Raw genomic sequence first — 21,936 nt, forward strand, 5'->3', positions numbered from 1 at the left:
CACACACAGGTGTGGGGTTTAGAGACTCTAATTGAACTGTGTTCACTCTGAATTTGTTGACAGCACTGTTTTGTTGTTGTTTTGTTGTTATTACTGTTCAACATGTTTGCCTTCAAGTAGACTATAGACTCCTTCCTGTTCTTTCTGATAAAGGTGTTCCTGGCAATGATGACTCCTCAACACAAACACTCACACAATGTTTGCACTTGCACTTAACACACATTTTGTGATGTACATTGTAGCACATTTCATTGTTACAATGGATATTATTATTATTTAATTAAAAGTCATTTTGTTTATATCTTTGTATTTATTGTATTCATTTGTGGTGTAGGGTTATCCTACACCCGGGCGGGGATGTTGCGAGTAGACCATTCCAACCGTTATACCAGAAAATCTCCCCCTTTTTCATAGCCCAATGTTGGCAGGTATGCACACTTTTTTTTGTCTTGCTAAATTTAAGATGCCCTGTTGCATTTCCGTCCTCATAAAACACTTAAAAAGATTGAAACTTTTGTTTTTTAAATAACTTAGTCTTCTTCCCTGCCTTGGCCAGTACAGCTACATATCATGACATGTTACCACCACCTGTAGATCAGTGGAATAGTGTGAAACCATTGGTACGACTGTTTATCAGCCCACCCCCATGCACAGGACCAGCCTGGTCTCATTTGGGGTGATGGATGGGTCCAACAATCACTGACTTTCACCCAGGTGGCTGGTGTTTGCTTCCCTATGAATGTAAAGCCAAACCCTGTTCTTTTTTTCTAACCCTAAAATCCATGTGCGTCTGTTGCCCCTAACCTAACCATGTGGGAGTGTAGGCTAAAGGTAAGCACGTGCGTTTGTTGTTGAAAGGAAAAAACAATCAATTTGTGGTGCTGTAGTGATGTAGTACATATATTTTGAAAGCGACTGTATGCACACTGTACATTTCCTGTGAAAACAGAAAACAGAAGTGTATTGTGAAAAGACACAGTACATGTAACAGTTGACAAGTGGTCCCAGAACATGACATCAGATGCACCCAGGCCACCTTGCACGTCATATATCGATGTGGAAAGTCCAGGACCAAGTGCAATATGTGACAAGGTTAGAGTGAGAATATGTTGATGAGACAAACAATGGCAACTACTGCAAAGTTTTATTTGATACAACTGATTTGTACTAATTTGGCTTCTTTTCAGTAACAATGGCGGTGATGTTATTAAAAAATGATGGCACTGACATGCACCTACAGCACCGTTCAATTATCCAGGGGACCCTCTTGTTTTGTTGAAGAATATTAAAGGGCCAGTGTGTAATACTTGGCATGGTTTATTGTCAATCTGAATCTGAATCTGAATATTCTACCCATTAATATGTTTATACAAGTGTATGATCGCTATAAAATAAAATTTGTTTGGTTATCGTAGCCTTATAATTATGCTATTATATATATATATATATACATATATATATAGCAAGGGCCTTGCTTTAGGGAGATCGCCATCTTGCACTGCCATGTATGTACGGCAGACCGAGTGGACAATCCAGCCAGCCAGAGAACGCGTTTCGCGTGTATAAATGAACCACCGAAGACAGCAGAAGGAAGGAAGGAAGAAGGAGGAGGAAACAGCAGAGAGTGTTAGTAGTTCGTCGATAGAGAGTAGTGAAAAGTTTTTTTAGTTATAAAGTTTGCGAATGGACCACACTTACCACGCAACAGGAGAGAATGAACCCGAACTGTCATCTGCGAGGAAAAGAAGACGCAACTTCACTCCTTGTGATGCACTCTCTGCGGCGCTTTCCCTCCTGGTGATATATCTCCCCAACGATGGTAGCAGTAGCACCGAATCCCATTTTGTGCATTCGGCCTCTCTTCTCGCCCGCTCAGCATCAAACACATGGAGTTCCTCATCTGTATGCTCCGGGTCAAACAGGTATGGCTCTGGATCTGTGTCCGCTACAAGAAACTCTTCAAAATCGCGTTCAAAGTCGTCCATTGCAGCTACTATAGTCCGGAGATATTGCTAGGCTAAATAAACAGCTGAGCTCTGTTTACCGGCTACGCTGTCAGTCAGTGTGCGGGCTGGAGATTGGTGGAGCAGTGAGGGGAGGGGGGTCGGTCCCCACTCGGGACGGTAAACGAGTATGTGTGTAAAGTTATGAAGTGTGTGTGTTACGCCAGAAGAGTCAGAGTTTGGGATGGAGTGGAGTGTTACCGGAGTTTCTGGAGTGCTCAAATAAACGGGCCTTTTTCCCCAACGCTCCTCTGGTCTCCTGCTTGTGAGGGATTCATTACAATATCGTAACATGGTTTAGATTTCTAAATAAACATTCACCTCGTTGCTAGGTAGACCTACTCCTGAAAAAGTCGTGCGCAAGGCTTTCTGTCCCTACGAGGCCACCATCATCTACCCGACGGGAGGGGTGAGCGAGTGAGCCCTGCAATCTAGAATTTGACCACTGATGTCACTCTTTCCAACGGTTTTCAACCCATTTTACACACTGGCCCTTTAAGGATATCATTAAAAGAAAACTTTGAAATCAATGTGAAGAGTTCAAAAAGTTACACTGATCTCCCCACAGAGCACACAGTTCTACAATCTATCAGATATTTTCCTGTGAAATCATGAAAACCTCAAGTTTACAGACCCATTTTATCTCTGTCCTCCTCAGACTCTACAGAGTCAGACAGACATCAATTATCCACACCGACTGATTTCAGATGAAAGGTTCAAACGGCAGCCTCAGGTGAGTTGAGTTGTTTTAATGGGGCTGGTTTCACCTGTTCAAAAATCAATAGAGAAAAGTATCAGGACTGGTTGATTGGATGCTGAAAGAACAAAGTGAGAGAGGTTGAGACAATGCATTTCACAGGAGGAGGGAACAACATCAGATCAGTGTCAGAATAAAAGCAGTCATACACTGAATGATCTCCTATTTAAACATCAACGTAACTTTGATCAACAAAATATATTGCAACATTTCTTGGACTTTAGGAACTGTTGATGATGTACTCTCATTTCACAGCAGAGCCTCCTGTCACTAGTAATAATGTGAGGTGATACAAATATACTCTGACAGGAATTTTTTAGGCTGCAACAGTTCGGCTCCATTACAGCTCACAAAGATCACCAGCAAAACTGTCTCATATTAAACACCTTTTCCAAACAACTACAACATGCTAACTTTATTAGCACAAGCCTATGGGATTTTACATTGTATAAATTAGTCTAGTGACTAGCGGAGAGTTTCTCTACCCATATGAAGCCAGGATAAATCACACACAAGACATTTAACACTATTTTGTGGGGGCTTTATTGTCTTCACAATGTATTGTTTCTTATCTGTGAAATTAAAGTAAATAAAAACTTTGTTTCTAATGAGGGAAATGGTGCACGTAAGGCTACTGCGTAGGGTACGGCATAGGCTCTACGCTGACACAGAGCCTACACCGTAGGTATGGTGTCGATTCTACACAGAAGTATAAATCCCACTTAAGGCAGTTAGAGAAAGATGTGCTCAGTGCTGCCACTGCTGGCCAGACCTATATTACAAAATACAATTGATTCAAAAGGCAGTCTCGTTGGTACACTATAGCTTTTCATCACCAACTATTTATGTTTTTAACTCTTCGACAGCTCAGCTGCATTCAGTGTCCACTTATGGAAAAAGCCAGGAAAGGCCGTGGTTTACAGTGATTTTAGAATGGCTAAGGAGGGTTAGGCACTCCCCATCACTCATTAGCCACAGCTTCAAGTGGCTTGTAGCTGTTATAAAATGGTCTCTACATAAACCTGGCAAAATTTTAAAAATGCAATAATATTTTGATAATAACTTTTCATTCTTTCCTCAGGCAATGTAGTTCTCCAGTGATGATTAGCAGAGTGGTTGCCAAGCAACACAAACACAGTAGAAAGTGCAGACTGCTTTTTACAAATTCATGGCTACATGGAGCTAAAGAGATTCAACTCCATGGACTTTAGTATACCTAACGTCAGGAGAAAGAACTGAAAAGTTCTTATCATGTTGCAGTGACATTATAACCATACATGTATCCACCATCTGCAATTATAATGCTCATGTAGCCGGTCTGACTTGACACTGCGGTCTGCTACAATCTCTGCGTTGTGTTAGGTATGATGAGGAACGAGGCATGGACAACAGCTGGTCTGCTTGGCTGGGCGGATTTATTCTGTGTGAAACACATTAAATTCAATACAGCACTTTCTCACGACCAGTCTCCACAATGCACACCTCTCATCTCCAGGGCTAGAGCCGAGTGGGTCATAGCATTTATCATGTTCAATTTTACATTAAATTAAATCAATTGTATAATCACAGAAATATTTTTCCATCTGTTAGCAGCAGTTTTCAGTATTTCATGAATTAACAATATATCATATGACAAAAAAACAAAAAAGGGAGCTTACATACCTGTGTGAAACACATTAAATGGCCAGTGTGTAATATTTGGCATGGTTTATTGTCAATCTGAATCTGAATCTGAATATTCTACCCATTAATATGTTTATACAAGTGTATGATCACTATAAAATAAAATTTGTTTGGTTTTCGTAGCCTTATAATTATGCTATTATATATATATATAGCAAGGGCCTTGCTTTAGAGAGGTCGCCATCTTGCGCCACCATGTATGTACGGCAGCCCGAGCGGACAATCCAGCCAGCCAGAGAACGTGTTTCGCGTGTACAAATGAACCAACGAAGGCAGCGGAAGGAAGGAAGAAGGAGGAGGAAACAGCAGAGAGTGTTAGTAGTTCCTCGATAGAGAGTAGTGAAAAGTTTTTTTAGTTATAAAGTTTGCGAATGGACCACACTTACCACGCAACAGGAGAGAATGAACCCGAACCGTCATCTGCGAGGAAAAGAAGACGCAACTTCACTCCTTGTGATGCACTCTCTGCGGCACTTTTCCTCCTGATGATATATCTCCCCAACAATGGTAGCAGTAGCACCGAATCCCATTCTGTGCATTCAGCCTCTCTTCTCGCCCGCTCAGCATCAAACACATGGAGTTCCTCATCTGTATGCTCCGGGTCAAACAGGTATGGCTCTGGGTCTGTGTCCGCTACAAGAAACTCTTCAAAATCGCGTTCAAAGTCGTCCATTGCAGCTACTATAGTCCGGAGATATTGCTAGGCTAAATAAACAGCTGAGCTCTGTTTACAGGCTACGCTGTCAGTCAGTGTGCGGGCTGGAGATTGGTGGAGCAGTGAGGGGAGGGGGGTCCCCCACTCACACACCCCTATGAAGTATGTGTGTTACGCCAGAAGAGTCAGAGTTTGGGATGGAGTGGAGTTACCGGAGTTTCTGGAGTGCTCAAATAAACGGGCCTTTTTCTCGAACGCTCCTCTGGTCTCCTGCTCGTGAGGGATTCATTACAATATCGTAACATTGTTTAGATTTCTAAATAAACATTCACCTCGTCGCTAGATAGACCTACTCCTGAAAAAGTCGTGCGCAAGGGAGAGAGGGGTGAGCGAGTGAGCCCTGCAATCTAGAATTTGACCACTGATGTCACTGTTTTCAACCCATTTTACACACTGGCCCTTTAAATTCAATACAGCACTTTCTCACGACCAATCTCCACAATGCACACCTTTAAAAGAAAGGTACATCACAACAAACTGCATCAGAAATGGTCTCCACGCTGTGATAGCCTATCTTAAAAACGGCGACCTAACCAGCAACATAACAGTGCTATGCATGGTAAAAAAGTAGCATACACGCTAGAGAGAGCGGTACGCTAATAAAATACATCATGTGTGACCCATACAAAATACAAGTTACAAGTATGTTTAACGTTTTTACCACATTTTACCACACTATTTACAGAAGCGCTAGTAGCATCTTACCTCTCATCTCCAGGGCTAGAGCCGAGTGAGGAGAATTACCGCTAAACAACAGGAAGTGACTTCGCTGTAATGTCAAAGGTCACGCAATGAAAAAGTGAAATTAACAAAATAAAAGCTCCCCAAGAAAAATACAGAAACAGGAAATTTTACATGAAAACTACCAGCAACATGTGAATAGACATAAAAACGGACTTTTGGTGAAATATAAACAATCTTATTTATTTATCGGTTACACTCACGTTCCTCGAGCTGTTGCCACTTGTGAACCAACTTGGTTACTCAGTAAGTAACTGGGCTAAATGGAAACAAAAATGATAGCAACTGACAACAAAAGTGAGCTTAAAAGGCTACGTATAAACATGCAAGGTAAGTGAAGTTATGTTGTTAACTTACCATAGATCTGTGGTGTAGTTCATCCACATTGGATGGGAATTAAAGGCTGGTGGATTGGGTGGCCACAACAACAGGTATTTCTCCATTGAAGTGACAGGACACATTCATCCCAATAGGGTCTGTTTGTTTCCTTCGCCACATCTTTTGGTTGCTTTTTTGTGCATTCATTTAATTACAACGTTGTCTACTTCTGACTGTTCTCATCTTGATGGTTGATAAATGATTTGAGCTACTCTGCCAGATGCCCTCTTTAGCTCACCGTCCCATATGACTATAGGTGAGCAACTGGTGCATCTAATACTGTGGCAATGTGATCACAGCTGTGTGTTGACAATGACTTCAAATGCAGCTCAGCCAGCCATAAGGAGGACTGCAGCTATGAATTTTCAAGCATAAGTTAATACTTATTAAACAGATTTTTACTCTTCTGCTGATGGCTCATCTCTGTCAACTTCTGTTTCTCTCATAGCTAACCACTTTGAAGCCTCAGGTGCTTTCACTGCGAATGGTTAAGCTGACTTCATTCATTTTGTTTTTCCAAATGGCACTTCAACTACTTTCATCTAGATTTCAACAGTTGATTCAACTGCTTTCACATCAACTGACATTTGACTTGCTTTTATGGTTTAGACATCAAATGACATTTTCGTTTCTTTCATCACTTTTACTTCAGCAAACACTTAAGCTACCTTATTAACTTCATTCAGCCTTCAGGTCTTCAACTGGATTTTTAATGCGTTCAGCAATTCCACTTAAACTGATTTCAGCTGCTCTCAGCTTTAACTTTAATTGTCCCCTTCGTGCTCCCATTGCACACACTTTATATATGTTTATAACATTTTCATGATTTTTCCTACCTCTGGTGAATGTAGACAAATGAAAAAAACTGAAAAATGTGATACATTATCATAGCTTGCTCTTAGTACCACAATTTATTCTGCAAGCATGAAATTAGTAGAGTGTCCGTCCTCCTCAGTTATTAGTTCTGCACACAGTGAGTGAAGGTGTTTCGGTGAAGGTGACATGAATTCATTTTTATCACACACACCACAGTTTGTATCCTTGAGGTAAATAAGCAATTAAATAATGGAGTTTAATTTGTTGGCTATGTATAAATAATACTGGGGAGTTGGCATCTTATGTTGCATCAATATACCAGGCTGGACCTCGAAATATTTCAAATAGCACACTGGTGTCCTCATGGCAAGGAACACTAACTAAGTGCAGGTATTGCATAGTACGGTTAGTATAAGTATATTGATTCTACTAGTGTATTTTCTAAAACATAGACAGAAGTCTAAAATATGTGATTTATTATAACAGTATTTGGATATAAGAAATGAAATAGGAGGAGTCTTTGAGTTTATAATAGATGATAAATGATGGACGTAGCCACGGTGACATCACCCATTGGTTTTTGGGCTCCTGTTTTGGAGCCTTGAGTTTGGTATTTTGACAGTCGCCATTTTGGATTTTTGGAGCCAGATGTGACCATAGCTGGACCAGAGGATGGAGCTAACCCTGATGCTAGCTACTAGCTTGGTTAGCTATATATCTATATGGTTAATTACAATAAAGGTAATGCTAATGCTATTTTTTTCTAACGAAAAACAAGTTTTTACCAACAAAACAAAATGTACTTGGTGGTAAAACTGAATATTGGACTCCTTAGAGAGTCTTTTAGTACAACCAGACTTTGAACAAGACTTTTTTTGGGTGACCAGAATGTTACAATTAACTCTCATGAACTGAAAAGACACTAAAGCGCAACAGCTACGGCTATGCACAGACTCTGTGAATCTGGCCATGGCCATTACCTAATCAACGCTGTCACTGTGGTAGCAGCTTCTCAACAGATGGCATCCATCTGTTCAACATGGCTGTACCCTTCATATTGGATAAGTATAAGCCTTAATAAATGTATGAGTTATATAAAAAATCACCCCTGTACAGTTCTTATTGGGAAATTATCTATAAAGACCAAACTGTTTTTGGAAGCAGCCTGTAAACATGTTTATTTCTGCTGTAATGTTGGGCATTTTTAAAAAGGAAGTTTATGGGGATTGGCTTTTGGAGTGGCCATTAGAGGAGCTGCAGTTTTTGGCACTTACAGTACATGTTGGGGTCATTTTTCAGCCAAGGAGGCTGCCTCTTGCTATTAATTCAACTACTTTCTGCACTTACATACACACTAACGACTCTACTTCCTGCAGGGGTTAGAGTTCAATCAATCAATCAGTCAACTTTATTTATAAAGCCCAATATCACAAATCACAATTTGCCTCACAGGGCTTTACAGCATACGACATCCCTCTGTCCTCAGGACCCTCACAGCAGCTAAGGAAAAACTCCCCCCAAAAAAATTTGGGGGAAAAAAATGGTAGAAACCTCAGGAATCAGTAATTCACATGACACAGAGGGAGAGAGAGAGAGAGAGAGAGAGAGAAAGAGAGAGAGCGATGCAGGTAATGACAGTAGCTTACAACAACATTATTGAAAGTAATAATATTATAGTTATAGTTCTGGCTACTGTGGTACAATATGTTGAAAGTATATATTAATATCTGGCAGTATACATGTGTGACAATAGTCATATGTGTATAATAACAGTAGAAGTATGACTAATGACTAATGATGGCAGCAGCAGCAGGAGGCATCTGGCAGGACCATGGCAGCAGCACAACCACACACGTCACGCTGTCCAGGCACTGCTGCAATATGAGTTAACCTGAGAGACAGTGGAGCACAAAGGCTCCAGAGAAGAAGCTGAGTTAGTGACATCCAGAATGGCCGAGTTAGCCAGATGCAGTAATAGAATACAAGAGAGAGAGAGAGAGAAGGAGAGAAGGTGCCCGGTGTATTATAGGGGGGTCCTCCGGCAGACTAGGCCTAAGTCAGCCTAACTAGGGGCTGGCACGGGGCAAGCCTGAGCCAGCCCTAACTATAAGCTTTATCAAAGAGGAAAGTCTTAAGTCTAGTCTTAAATGTGGAGACGGTGTCTGCCTCCCGGACCGTAACAGGAAGATGATTCCACAGGAGAGGAGCCTGATAGCTGAAGGCTCTGGCTCCTGATCTACTTTTGGAGACTTTAGGGACCATGAGTAACCCTGCGTTCTCAGAGCGCAGTGTTCTGGTGGGATAATATGGCACTATGAGCTCTCTAAGATATGACGGAGCTTGACCATTTAGAGCTTCATAACTTAACAACAGGATTTTAAATTCAATTCTGGATTTTACAGGAAGCCAGTGCAGAGAAGCTAAAACAGGAAAAATATGATCTGGTTTCTTAGTTCCTGTCAGTACACGTGCTGCTGCATTCTGAATTAGCTGGAGAGTGTTTAAGGACTTACTAGAGCTACCTGATAATAGAGAGTTACAGTAATCCAGCCTTGAGGTAACAAAAGCGTGGACCAATTTTTCTGCATCTTTTCGGGTCAGGATAGGCCTAATTTTCACAATATTACGCAGATGAAAAAATGCAGTCCATGAGGTTTGTTTTAAATGAGAATTAAAAGACAAATCTTGATCAAATGTTACTCCGAGGTGTCTTACAGTAGTGCTAGAGGCCAGAGCAATGCCATCTAGAGAAACTATGTCATCAGATAAAGAGTCTCTGAGTTGTTTGGGGCCAAGAACAATAACTTTAGTTTTGTCTGAATTTAACATCAGGAAATTGGTGCTCATCCAGGTTTTTGTGTCTTTAAGGCAGTTATGGAGTTTAGTTAATTGATTACTTTCTTCTGGCTTCATCGATAAATACAACTGTGTATCATCCGCATAACAATGGAAATTTATAGAGTGATTTCTAATGATGTTACCTAAAGGGAGCATATATATAGTAAATAGGATTTGTCTGAGCACAGAACCTTGCAGAACTCCAAAACAAACTTTAGTACGTAAGGATGATTCATTATGAACGCCAACAAATTGAAAATCAGATAAGTAAGATTTAAACCAGCTTAGTGCAGAACCTTTTAGGCCAAATAAGTGATCCAGTCTCTGCAGTAGAATTTGATGGTCAATAGTGTCAAACGCTGCACTAAGATCTAATAAAACAAGTACAGAGACGAGTCCTTTGTCTGAAGCAATCAGAAGGTCATTTGTAATAGTGCTGTCTCAGTGCTATGATGCACTCTAAATCCTGACTGAAATTCCTCAAATAAATTATTATCACACAGCTGGTCTGCGACTACTTTCTCAAGGATCTTTGACAGAAAGGGAAGATTAGATATTGGTCTATAGTTGGCTAACACCTCTGGATCCAGGGTGGGCTTTTTTAGTAGAGGTTTAATTATAGCTACCTTAAAAGACTGTGGTACATAGCCTGTTAATAAGGATATATTGATCATATCTAATATATGAGTGTTAACTAAAGGTAAGACCTCCTTAAGTAGCCTAGTTGGGATGGGGTCTAAGAGACACGATGATGATTTAGATGAAGAAATCACTGCGGTCAATCCTTGAAGAGAAATTGGGGAGAAGCAATCTAAATACATATTAGGTTTTACAGTTGTATTTGAGGTGAGGTAGGTACTATCTGAGGACAGGAGGTCATGAATTTTGCCTCTAATAGTTAGAATTTTGTCATTAAAAAAGCTCATAAAATCATTACTGCTAAGGGCTAAAGGAATACAAGGCTCAATAGAGCTTTGACTCTCAGTCAGCCTGGCTACAGTGCTGAAAAGAAACCTGGGGTTATTCTTGTTTTCTTCTATTAATGCTGAGTAATAGTTTGCTCTGGCATTGGAGGCCCTCTTATAAGTTTTGAGACTGTCTGCCCAGATTAAACGAGATTCTTCCAGTTTGGTTAATCGCCAATTCCTTTCAAATTTATATTTATTTTAACTTACGGGTTTGAGAGTTATACCAAGGAGCGAACTTTCTTTGCTTTGTTAACTTCTTTTTAAGAGGAGCTACAGAGTCGAGTGTTGTTCGCAGCGAGCCTACGGCGCTATCGACAAAATGATCAATTCGGGAGAGGTTAAAGTCGGTACGGGAAACCTCTGTTACTGAAGGACTTGGTATTGAATTTAACGACAGAGTAATCTTTTCCTTAAATTTTGCGACAGCACTATCTGATAAACATCTAGTATAGTAACTGTTGCTGAGTGGCGTGTAATTGAGTAAAAAGAAATCAAAAGTAATCAGATAATGATCCGATAGCGAGGGATTCTGTGGAAAGACTGTTAGGTTATCAATTTCAATTCCATACGTCAGAACTAGACTGAGGGTATGGTTAAAACAATGAGTGGGTTCATGTACACCCTGACTGAAGCCAATGGAGTCTAATAATGAGATAAACGCGGTAGCCAGGGAGTCATTATCAACATCGACATGAATGTTAAAATCGCCTACAATAATAACTTTATCTGATTGAAGAACTAAACTGGATAAAAACTCTGAGAATTCAGAAACAAATTCAGAATACGGGCCAGGAGCACGGTACACTATAATAAATAAAAGTGGCTGCGAGGTTTTCCAGGTCTATAATCTAGTTTAGGTTTAGGGCTGATTAGCAGGCTAGAGTTAAAAATGGCTGCAACTCCCCCTCCTCGGCCGCTGCCTCGAGGAATGTGGGTATTATTATGACTGGGAGGAGTGGATTCATTTAGACTAACATATTCATCTTGACACAGCCAGGTTTCAGTGAGACTGAGTAAATCAATATGATTATCTGATATTAATTTGTTTACTAACACTGCTTTAGACGATAGAGACCTGATATTTAACAGTCCACATTTGATTCTCTTGTTTTGTCTTTCTGTCACAGAAGAGGTTTTGATTTTTATGAGGTTGTTATGCACAACTCCTCTTTGTTTAATTTTAGATTTAAATAATATAGGTGGTCAGGGGACAGACACCGTTTGTATAAAACTATGAAAACTATGGCTGGGTAACTGAACTAGAAGCTCAGAGAGGCGTATAGGACTGCGACTCTGAGTCCTGATCTCAACTCTGGGTTATCAGGGATTTAAATTACTAATAAAATTTGCCAGGTTCCTAGAAATGAGAGCAGCTCCATCCAAAGTGGGATGAATGCCGTCTCTCCTAATAAGGCCAGGTTTTCCCCAGAAAGTTTGCCAATTATTAACGAAACCCACACTGTTTGCTGGACAACACCTGGACAGCCAGTGATTAAATGATGACATGCGGCTAAACATGTCATCACTGGTCAGATTTGGGAGGGGTCCAGAGAAAACTATGGAGTTCGACATCGTTTTTGCGTATTCACACACCGAGACAATATTAATTTTAGTGACCTCCGATTGGCGTAACCGGGTGTCACTGCCGCCGACATGAATAACGATCTTACTGAATCTACGTTTAGCTTTAGCCAGCAGTTTTAAATTTGATTCAATGTCGCCCGTTCTGGCCCCAGGGATACATTTGACTATGGCCGCTGGTGTTGCTAACTTCACGTTTCTCAGAATAGAGCTGCCAATAACCAGAGTTTCATCCTCAGCGGGTGTGTCGCTGAGTGGGGAAAAGTGGTTGGAAACGTGAACAGGCTGGTGGTGAGCCGTGGGCTTTGGCTTGGAGCTGTGCCTCTGGCGAACCGTAACCCAACCTCCCGGCTGAACGGGTGTTACCGGAGGACCGCTAGCAGAGGCTATGCTATGTGGCTCTGCACCGACTACAGGGGGCTGGCTAACTACCGCAGCTACTGAATGGTTTTCCATGGTGCGGAGCCACGCTTCTAATTCACTAAGCCTTGCCTCCAACGCAGCAAATAAGCTACACTTGTTACAATTACCACTGTCGCTAAAGGAGGCAGAGGCATAAGCATAAGCTTGTCGTAGAGTTAAGGTGAGATTTTACAAGCTGTCAGTAATTATACTTAAACTGATATAAAGTGCTCAGCTCTAACATCTCAACTGACACCTAAATTCATTTTGATGTTCACACTTCAACAGAAACTATTTCGCTGATGGAACATTAAATAACACTTCAACTACTTTAAGTGCTTTGGCGAGAACTGGAACTCCCATACAATATTTATGTTTTAAAATATTTAAACCTCCAAAGTACAGTGGTATGCAAAAGTGTGGGTTCCCCTGGTCAAAACCTCATGTACTGTTAATAGTTAAGTAAGCAGAAGATGAATTGATCTCGAAAAAGGAATGAAGTCAAAGATGGAACATTATTTTCAACATTTTAAGCAAGATCAGTGTATTATTTTTTGTTTCGTGCAATTTTAGAGTGGAAAAAAAGGAAAGGAGCATCATGCAAAAGTTTCAGCACGCCATATACGTTTGAGGTCTCAGACAATTTTTACAGGGTCTCAGACCTTAATTAGCTTGTTCGTTAGGAGAGGCCAGGTAATGCAAGTTTTAAAGCTTTATACATACTTGACTCCTAAAATCTTGTCCCAGCAATCAGCAGTCATAGGCTCCTCTAAACAGCTGCCTAACACTCTGCAAAACTAAACTGAAATGATGCCCACAAAGCAGGAGAAGGCTGTAAGAAGGCTGCAAGAAGATAAAGTGTTTTTGGGTAGCTGTTTCCTCAGTTCGTTATGTAATTAAGAAATGGCAGTTAACAGGAGGTCAAGTTAAGGTCAGGAAGGCCCAGAAAACTTTCTGAGAAAGCGGCTTGTAGGATTGATGGAAGGCAATCAAAACCCCTGTTTGAATGCAAAAGACCTGCAGGAAGATTTAGCAGACTCTGGAGTGGTGGTGCACTGTTCTACTGTACAAATATGACCTTTATAAAAGAGTCATCAGAAGAAAACCTTTCCTGTGTCCTCACCATAAAATTCACCATCAGAAGTTTGCAAAGAAACATCGAAACAAGCCTTATATTTTTTGGAAAGTCTTGCTGACTGATGAGGTTAAAATAGAACTTTCTGGATGCAATGAGCAAAGGCATGTTTGGAGAAAAAAAGGTGCAGAATTTCACCAAAAAAAACACCTGTCCAATGGTTAAACACAGGGGTGGATTGATCACGCTTTGGGCTTGTGTTGCAGCCAGTGGTATGGGGAACATTTCACTGGTAGAGGGAAGAATGGATGGAAGGATTGAGTTAAATTCCAGCAAATTCTGGAAGCAAACATCACACTATCTGTAGAAAAGCTGAAGATGATGAGAGGATGGCTTCTACAACAGGACAATGATCCTATACACACCTTAAAATCCACAATGGACTACCTCAAGCAAGCTGAAGGTTTTGCCATGGCCCTCACAGTCCTACAACCTAAACATCGTATCAAAAGACTCTTAGCTGGATACAGATAATGTTTAGAAGCTGTGATACTTGCCAAAGGGGGTGCTAATAAGTACTGACCATGCAAGGTGCCCAAACTTTTGCCCCAGGCCCTTTTCATTTTTTGTTATTTTGAAACTGTAACAGATTGAAATTGCTTAGAATATTGGAGAAATGTGTCTTTAACTTCATGCCTTTTGGATATCAGTCCATCTTCTATTTACTTAACTTTTGCAGGCAACTGCATGGTTGCAGCTCAAATTTGAAGCATTACTAAGCAGCACACTTTGTTTATTTCTTTTCTGAAAATGTTACATTTTCTAGTATTTTCTTTGTTGTTTCCTGGTTCTGGAGAATGTGGTATAGATGTCATGTTTAGGATTAGGGAAAAAATATCAAAAGCTTTTAACAATATGCAACAGTAAAATGGCTTGCTCAAAATACCACAACAATTCATAAAACAAGAGCACAGACACAGCAGAGCTTTGTCCTTCTGCAGTTACATTTTTCCTTGAATCTGCATACAATGAAGGTGATGCATAAAGTAAGTCTTTGTACACACCACACCGTGCACCTACAAATTTAGTTTGTGAGCTGTCCATAAACTCAATTACATGTTTGACCCTTATTTGACGCGTGTTGTTTAATGTAGAATGTATAAACTGATTTAATCAGATAATCCAAATCATTCTGCCATATGAGCACAGCTTCAGGCACCAGGCCTGCATTTGGAGGAACAGCTTCATAGTAGGTTTGCCTCGTGTTGGCACAGCTAAGACCTCCTCTGATTCCCTGCTCTGCTCCACCTATTGTGGCTGACATACCAGAGGCCCTTGCCAAACAAGGATGTCATATGTGTATGCCCATCAGTCTTTGGTTTTCCATTCACTGTTACAAACTTACACACAAAATGGAAACATTCTAGAGCCACACGTCAAACCTGCAGATGGTGAGTAAAGATTTTGTAATTGAACTGTAATCATTTTTGCCTGAGCAACTAAGTGATTATGTATTTGTGTATATGCATGGCTGCCTTTGCAGACTGAAGCTAATGAGAGCAAGAAGAGTGTAGAATGCAAAAATCTTGCAGATAAATTAGGTCCACAGTTTGACTCTGCCGCTGCTTTCATTATATCATGTTGTTTTTGTTTATAATGCCATGTACTGTTGTTGTATAGCTGATAGCATTATGGAAATGAACTCAACATATTTACATATACATGTATAGGGGCTTTGCAGGTGCTTTGTTTTGCTTGTTGTTTATCCTGAGGCTAATTTGAATCACCAAGCTGATTTTTACGCTTTACCTGTGTTATTTATGTCAGTCACAGGGAGATCCTGTTATTACCATACACATTAGCCCACACACATTAAATGGCCAGTGTGTAATGTTTGGCATGGTTTATTGTCAATCTGAATCTGAATCTGAATATTCTACCCATTAATATGTTTATATAAGTGTATAATCACTATAAAATAAAATTCGTTTGGTTTTCGTAGCCTTATAATTATACTTTTTTATATATATATATATAGCAACGGCCTTGCTTTAGAGAGGTCGCCATCTTGCGCCGCCATGTATGTAAGGCAGCCTGAGCGGACAATCCAGCCAGCCAGAGAACGTGTTTCTCGTGTATAAATAAACCAACGAAGACAGCAGGAGGAAGGAAGGAAGAAGGAGGAGGAAACAGCAGAGAGTGTTAGTAGTTCGTCGATAGAGAGTAGTGAAAAGTTTTTTTAGTTATAAAGTTTGCGAATGGACCACACTTACCACGCAACAGGAGAGAATGAACCCGAACTGTCATCTGCGAGGAAAAGAAGACGCAACTTCACTCCTTGTGATGCACTCTCTGCGGCGCTTTTCCTCCTGATGATATATCTCCCCAACGATGGTAGCAGTAGCACCGAATCCCATTCTGTGCATTCAGCCTCTCTTCTCGCCCGCTCAGCATCAAACACATGGAGTTCCTCATCTGTGTCCTCCGGCTCAAACAGGTATGGCTCTGGATCTGTGTCCGCTACAAGAAACTCTTCAGAATCGCGTTCAAAGTCGTCCATTGCAGCTACTATAGTCCGGAGATATTGCTAGGCTAAATAAACAGCTGAGCTCTGTTTACAGGCTACGCTGTCAGTCAGTGTGCAGGCTGGAGATTGGCGGAGCAGAGAGGGGAGGGGGGTCGGTCCCCACTCCGTATGGTAAACGAGTATGTGTGTGAACTGTGTGTGTTACGCTAGAAGAGTCAGAGTTTGGGACGGAGTCTTTTACCCCCTGGAGTGTTACCGGAGTTTCTGGAGTGCTCAAATAAACGGGCCTTTTTCCCGAACGCTCCTCTGGTCTCCTGCTCGTGAGGGATTCATTACAATATCGTAACATGGTTTAGATTTCTAAATAAACATTCACCTCGTCGCTCGATAGACCTACTCCTGAAAAACTTGTGCGCAAGGCTTTCTGTCCCTACGAGGCCACCGTCATTTACCCGATGGGAGGGGTGAGTGAATGAGCCCTGCAATCTAGAATTTGACCACTGATGTCAACCCATTTTACACACTGGTCCTTTAACAGAGTTTAGTGAGGCAGTTGGAGAGAACATGGATACACCATAAATATGTAAAACTATTGTTAAAGAAATTCAATTACTTGTAACATTTCCATGTTATTGAGTAAAGTAATTCAAAAGTCCCGTGTCCACAGAAAACTTTCGGTATAGTATCTTTAGAGCCAAAAGTAACCCCTACGAACATGTACTGTACCTACACTGTAGGTCCATTTAGTGCTTCCACCACAGACAGTACTTTAAATGTAGGCAGGGCTGCTGTCATACAGAGGAACATCTACACCTTGTTTACCTTCCACAGAAAGGGGTTGCATGCCAACATTTTTAGAACAAAAAACAACAGGCTGGAGTGACGGTCTCTCTGTCGATGGGATATTTTAAAATAGCGAGTTAGTGCATTAAGTCCTTGTCGAGCAAAAGCAGTGATATAATGCTGCCAGTGCACTGGCACAATGATCTGCCACCTTTTTTTCTCCAAGTGAGGATTAGATCATATGCCTGTTAAAATTCACATACATTTTTAAACACTTAAAGACCCAATTATCACTAAAGTGTATGTCATTCAAGAGAGACAATAGAAACAAATGGAATTGTCAGAGTTGTAATATTGACTTTTAAGGTGTTGTGATTGATTCATGTCATTAACTCATGCATTGAGTAACATTAAAAATAAACGTTTAATATATCACGAGTAAATACTCAAGGTTAATTAAAGTAAATTAAGTATATTCTATGAGCTATAATTACATAAATCCTCATAGTGTATTCATCTCACTTTTATTTGATTTAACATAAAACTTCAGTTAATAGTGTCCCGGGAGCTTGCGTCTGAGGCTGCACCCTGAACATGCATCATATCAAAGGCTATTTACCTGAAATCCTGAGTGCAGAGCTGATCTTCTTCCAGGCACTGTTTATAAGTGTGTAGGCCTACTGTCTGTGGGACAGATGTAAAGCTTTGGCAGCCCTGCATCAAAATGATCAACTTTTCCACATCTATCACAGACTGATATTTACGGAAGAAGGGAAAGATATCTGTCGGGTGTAATTGGTTGTTCCTCGTCCCATGATATTAGAGTAGTTTATTTGTCCTATTAGGAAAATTTTCTTCACGCTTCCGTACATCTTGAGTGCCAACCCGACATATACACATACCCCACAGATACAACATATACATTTGCCACACACACATAACATACAGTATAACACAGACACATTCACACATTTGCACGTCACTGCTGTTTTTGAGTTTTGTTTAGTTCTGTGATGGCCTTGGGGACGAAGCTATTGTTGAATTTGATTGTTTTCCAGGGGAGTGTCCTGTACCAGTGTCCAGAAGGCAGCAGTGTGAAATGTGGGTTGAGGGGGTGACTGGGGTCCTGTGCAATGGTCTGAGCTCTGTGTGTAGTGACTGTGTTGTTAAGGTCTGAGAGATTGGGAGTGGGGAGGCCGATGATCTTGGCAGCTTTGTGTGTGATCTGTGTGAGTCTGTTCTTGTTGGGGGCTGACAGAATGTAGAAGAAACAGGCTGAGCAGAGGAGGATGGGCTGGATAATGCTTTGCGACATGTGGTGCGCACTGCTGCGTTCCAAAAGTTGAACTCAGTTTATCTGTCGCGCCCTGCGACAGCATTGCTCTGGTGATTGAGCAGGCCTGAAAGAGGTGTACGCCACTTCCCACACAAAAGTTGTGATGTGTAAAAACAGACTTGACGGAAGAAACTTTAACCATGCTTCTGAACATTTTGGAGAAAGGAAATTTGCTACCCAGATGGAGAGGCCTAACTGTAGACATTGTCAAACATGTTCTGGTTCATGCCATCTTTTGCTTTTGTCCGTACGTTCATTTTCAGCATGAATCCTACACATTGTTTTATAAAGGAAACCCCTGGTCTTGTTGCCAAGGAGTATATTCTTTTTTATAGAAGTTGTTTAGATGTATGAAAGCGGGTTGTTGGCTAACTCCATTCCTTGATTACTCTGTAAGTTATTCATATTCCTTTAGTCTGAAAGGATCCGCGGATCAAAAGAATCAAAGGGTTTTGAATAAAAAATAATCCAAGCTGTGAGTGTTATCAGGATAAAGTGGTGGTGTTGGTATGCCAGCCCAGGGGCCATAATATTCAAGTGTTGTAACTTGCTCCCTCTCTCATGCTCTGTCTGTTGGAGCTAGATCAAATGAATGATTTTTAATTGATATCTGAAGCCTGATTTTTAAACAAGTAATATTCACACTGGTTTAAATGAACAGTTTGATTGTATTTCTTGATCTTTGCTGAGCTTTTGTGTGAATGGAATTAAAGGCCTATCCCATATAGACGCCTGTCCCAAATATAGGCATGTTGATTTCACTGATAGCTCAGGCAATTAATTGAAGTCTTACGGTATTTACATAAATGGTACTTCTTTGGTTTGTTAGAATTAGAATTACATAAATAAGTTTGATGGAAATTCTATATGTAATTGAAATACATAAACCTGACAATAAACCAAATAATTTGCACTTCATTTAAAAAAAAAAAAAACACCATCACCCATCCTTTCATTCTTGCATATGACTAAGAATATGCTGAGCCAAAGGCAGCAATTCTTTCTTTCATCTAGCTCTGTAATATGAGTGAAAACTAACATAGCAGTGTCTTAATCTGTTGATTAGACTGATGCTTACAAGTTTTGATTTATGACTTTAATGTCTCTGTTAAACTATTTAACAGCAGGAGCTCTTTAAATGACAAAAACGTGTCATTATCACCCTGACATCATTATTTCAGCTTCCAAAGTCAGTTGTTTATTAACCACAAGTGCCTTAGGAGCTCCCTTTTGCTCCTGCTGAGAGATAAGCACTTTCATAATTACTTATAATTAATGATTTAGTTCATTCTTTTACATAAAAGTCAAACCAAATATTTACAGTTTGAAGAGCATTGCAAAAACACAGCCTAGATCACTGCACATTAGCATATTTAATAAGCCCTATTTTCCCCTGCATATCGTTTGTAAAATCTATGCTCATTTGTATGAATTATATTTGTGCAGTGAATCATGTTGCTGACTTTTATGACAATTCATTCAGATCATTAAAAGCACAAATGAACACTGTGTGATAATGTTTTAGTGCCTCATTAGATACATTTCCCTCTGTCCAAGTTTATGTTGTCATGTTTTCTGTGTCTCTGCGGTCTCTAACTGTTGTTTATTTGTGTAAAAGCAGACAGGATATTTCTGGCAGTGACCACATTTGTCTCCTGCTAATGCATGTCACAGTAATAAAGTGAGCAAGAGTTCATAGTGCAACCAGTGTTGTATCCTGCTCACTGTGCATTAGATAGTTCAAATAAAAACATAAAAGGAGAAAAGTTATAAATAACTTTTGCTATTGCTCGATGAGATAATGAAGATGCTGTTCCAGAAGGAAGAACACATACACACCCCTTGAGACATTTATTTTTCTATTCTTTTCTGGCACTGATGTGATACATAGCTAAAGCTCTTTAACTTGCTGCTGCTACCAAGACGCCGATAACTATTGTCAGAAGGTGCAGATATTTAAAACAATGCATCCTGTGTGCAGCCTTCATCAGTAAACACTATCTGATCCTGAGGGAAGACAAAGATTGGGTTACATGGCATCTTTGTCGATGCTAAGTGGTGAGTGGAGTTGTTTCTACTCAGTCAGACACCATGTTAAGGCAAAGTTAAATCACTGTGTAGACAACATATATAAATGTGGTGTTGGAGATTCAAATCTAACACGAAATATGAGAATGTTTTGATCCATCGGGGACTAATTTTCTTTGGCGTTTCCACAGGAAATGATGGTAGAGGCAGTGAGGGAAAACCTCTCTTATCTCTGCTTTAGGACAGCCTTTCTCAGTTAAGCCAAATGTATGCTTGCTCCTGTTCATGGCACCCGCATTACCAGATGGATGTATCATCCATGACTGGACGAAGTATTGCTTTAAAAGAGTTCTCCATTAATTTAATTTTGCACCCCCGAAACGCTTTCAGACTCTTGATGGACAGGTCAAAATAAAGAGCATCAAAGTTGATGCAGCAGAACCAGAGATATCATCTTTTTTATTTCACGCTGTCCTCCTCCTTGTCAAATCCTGGTGCCTACATTACTGACATTGTAACTCAACCATCAAAAGTCAGATTGGAGATTTGGGTGTGTTATGCTAGCAGCAGCTACTGTAGCCTCAAGCAAAGATAAAGTGCAGGCTACAGAGGTCTGGTAGGATCTCTTCTTTCTAACCCCATGCCGTAAGATTTTTTTTTTTCATTTTCAAATTTGTAGTCTTCAGACTCAACCGATGCAAAGGCATCATTAGGGGCAGATCATTAGACTTCACGCAGTTGCCTTTGGAGACACAAAAGGAGCAACTTTTGTCCACATAGTATTCCCCAACAGGTACATTGTGTAAAATGTATAAAATGAGTGTAATCCCCCTTTAAAGGAACAGTTCAACCCAAAAATTCATATTTTTGAGTGAGTTGCTGAGTGTTGGAGATATCGGCCGTAGAGATGATTATAATGGAACTAGAAAAATACCTTTGACAAACTCAACAGCAATGTCCCTTTCCAGAAACCATGACCTGGTTACTCAAGATAATCCACAGTCCTTGTTGTGAGCAGTTTCATGTAGGAGCTATTTTCTTTCTCCCGAACTACACCTGCCAACCATATCACCATACAGAAGGAAGAGTGCATCTACTGCTAGCTCACCTAGCACCACTAAGTTAGCTAACGTTACAGCTCAGCCAAGGAGGGCGCCAATAATGTTTACATCTTGCACTGTCACAAGCGTGAGCCTCTGGTCCATGTGTAGATGCACACCTCCTTCTGCAAGGTGAATTGGTTGGTTGGTAGGAAGATGACAGTTCCTACATGAAACCGCTCACTATCTTGAGTAACTAGGTCAT

The sequence above is a fragment of the Epinephelus fuscoguttatus genome, linkage group LG20 (assembly GCF_011397635.1).
Source record: "Epinephelus fuscoguttatus linkage group LG20, E.fuscoguttatus.final_Chr_v1".
Taxonomy (NCBI): Eukaryota; Metazoa; Chordata; class Actinopteri; order Perciformes; family Serranidae; genus Epinephelus; species Epinephelus fuscoguttatus.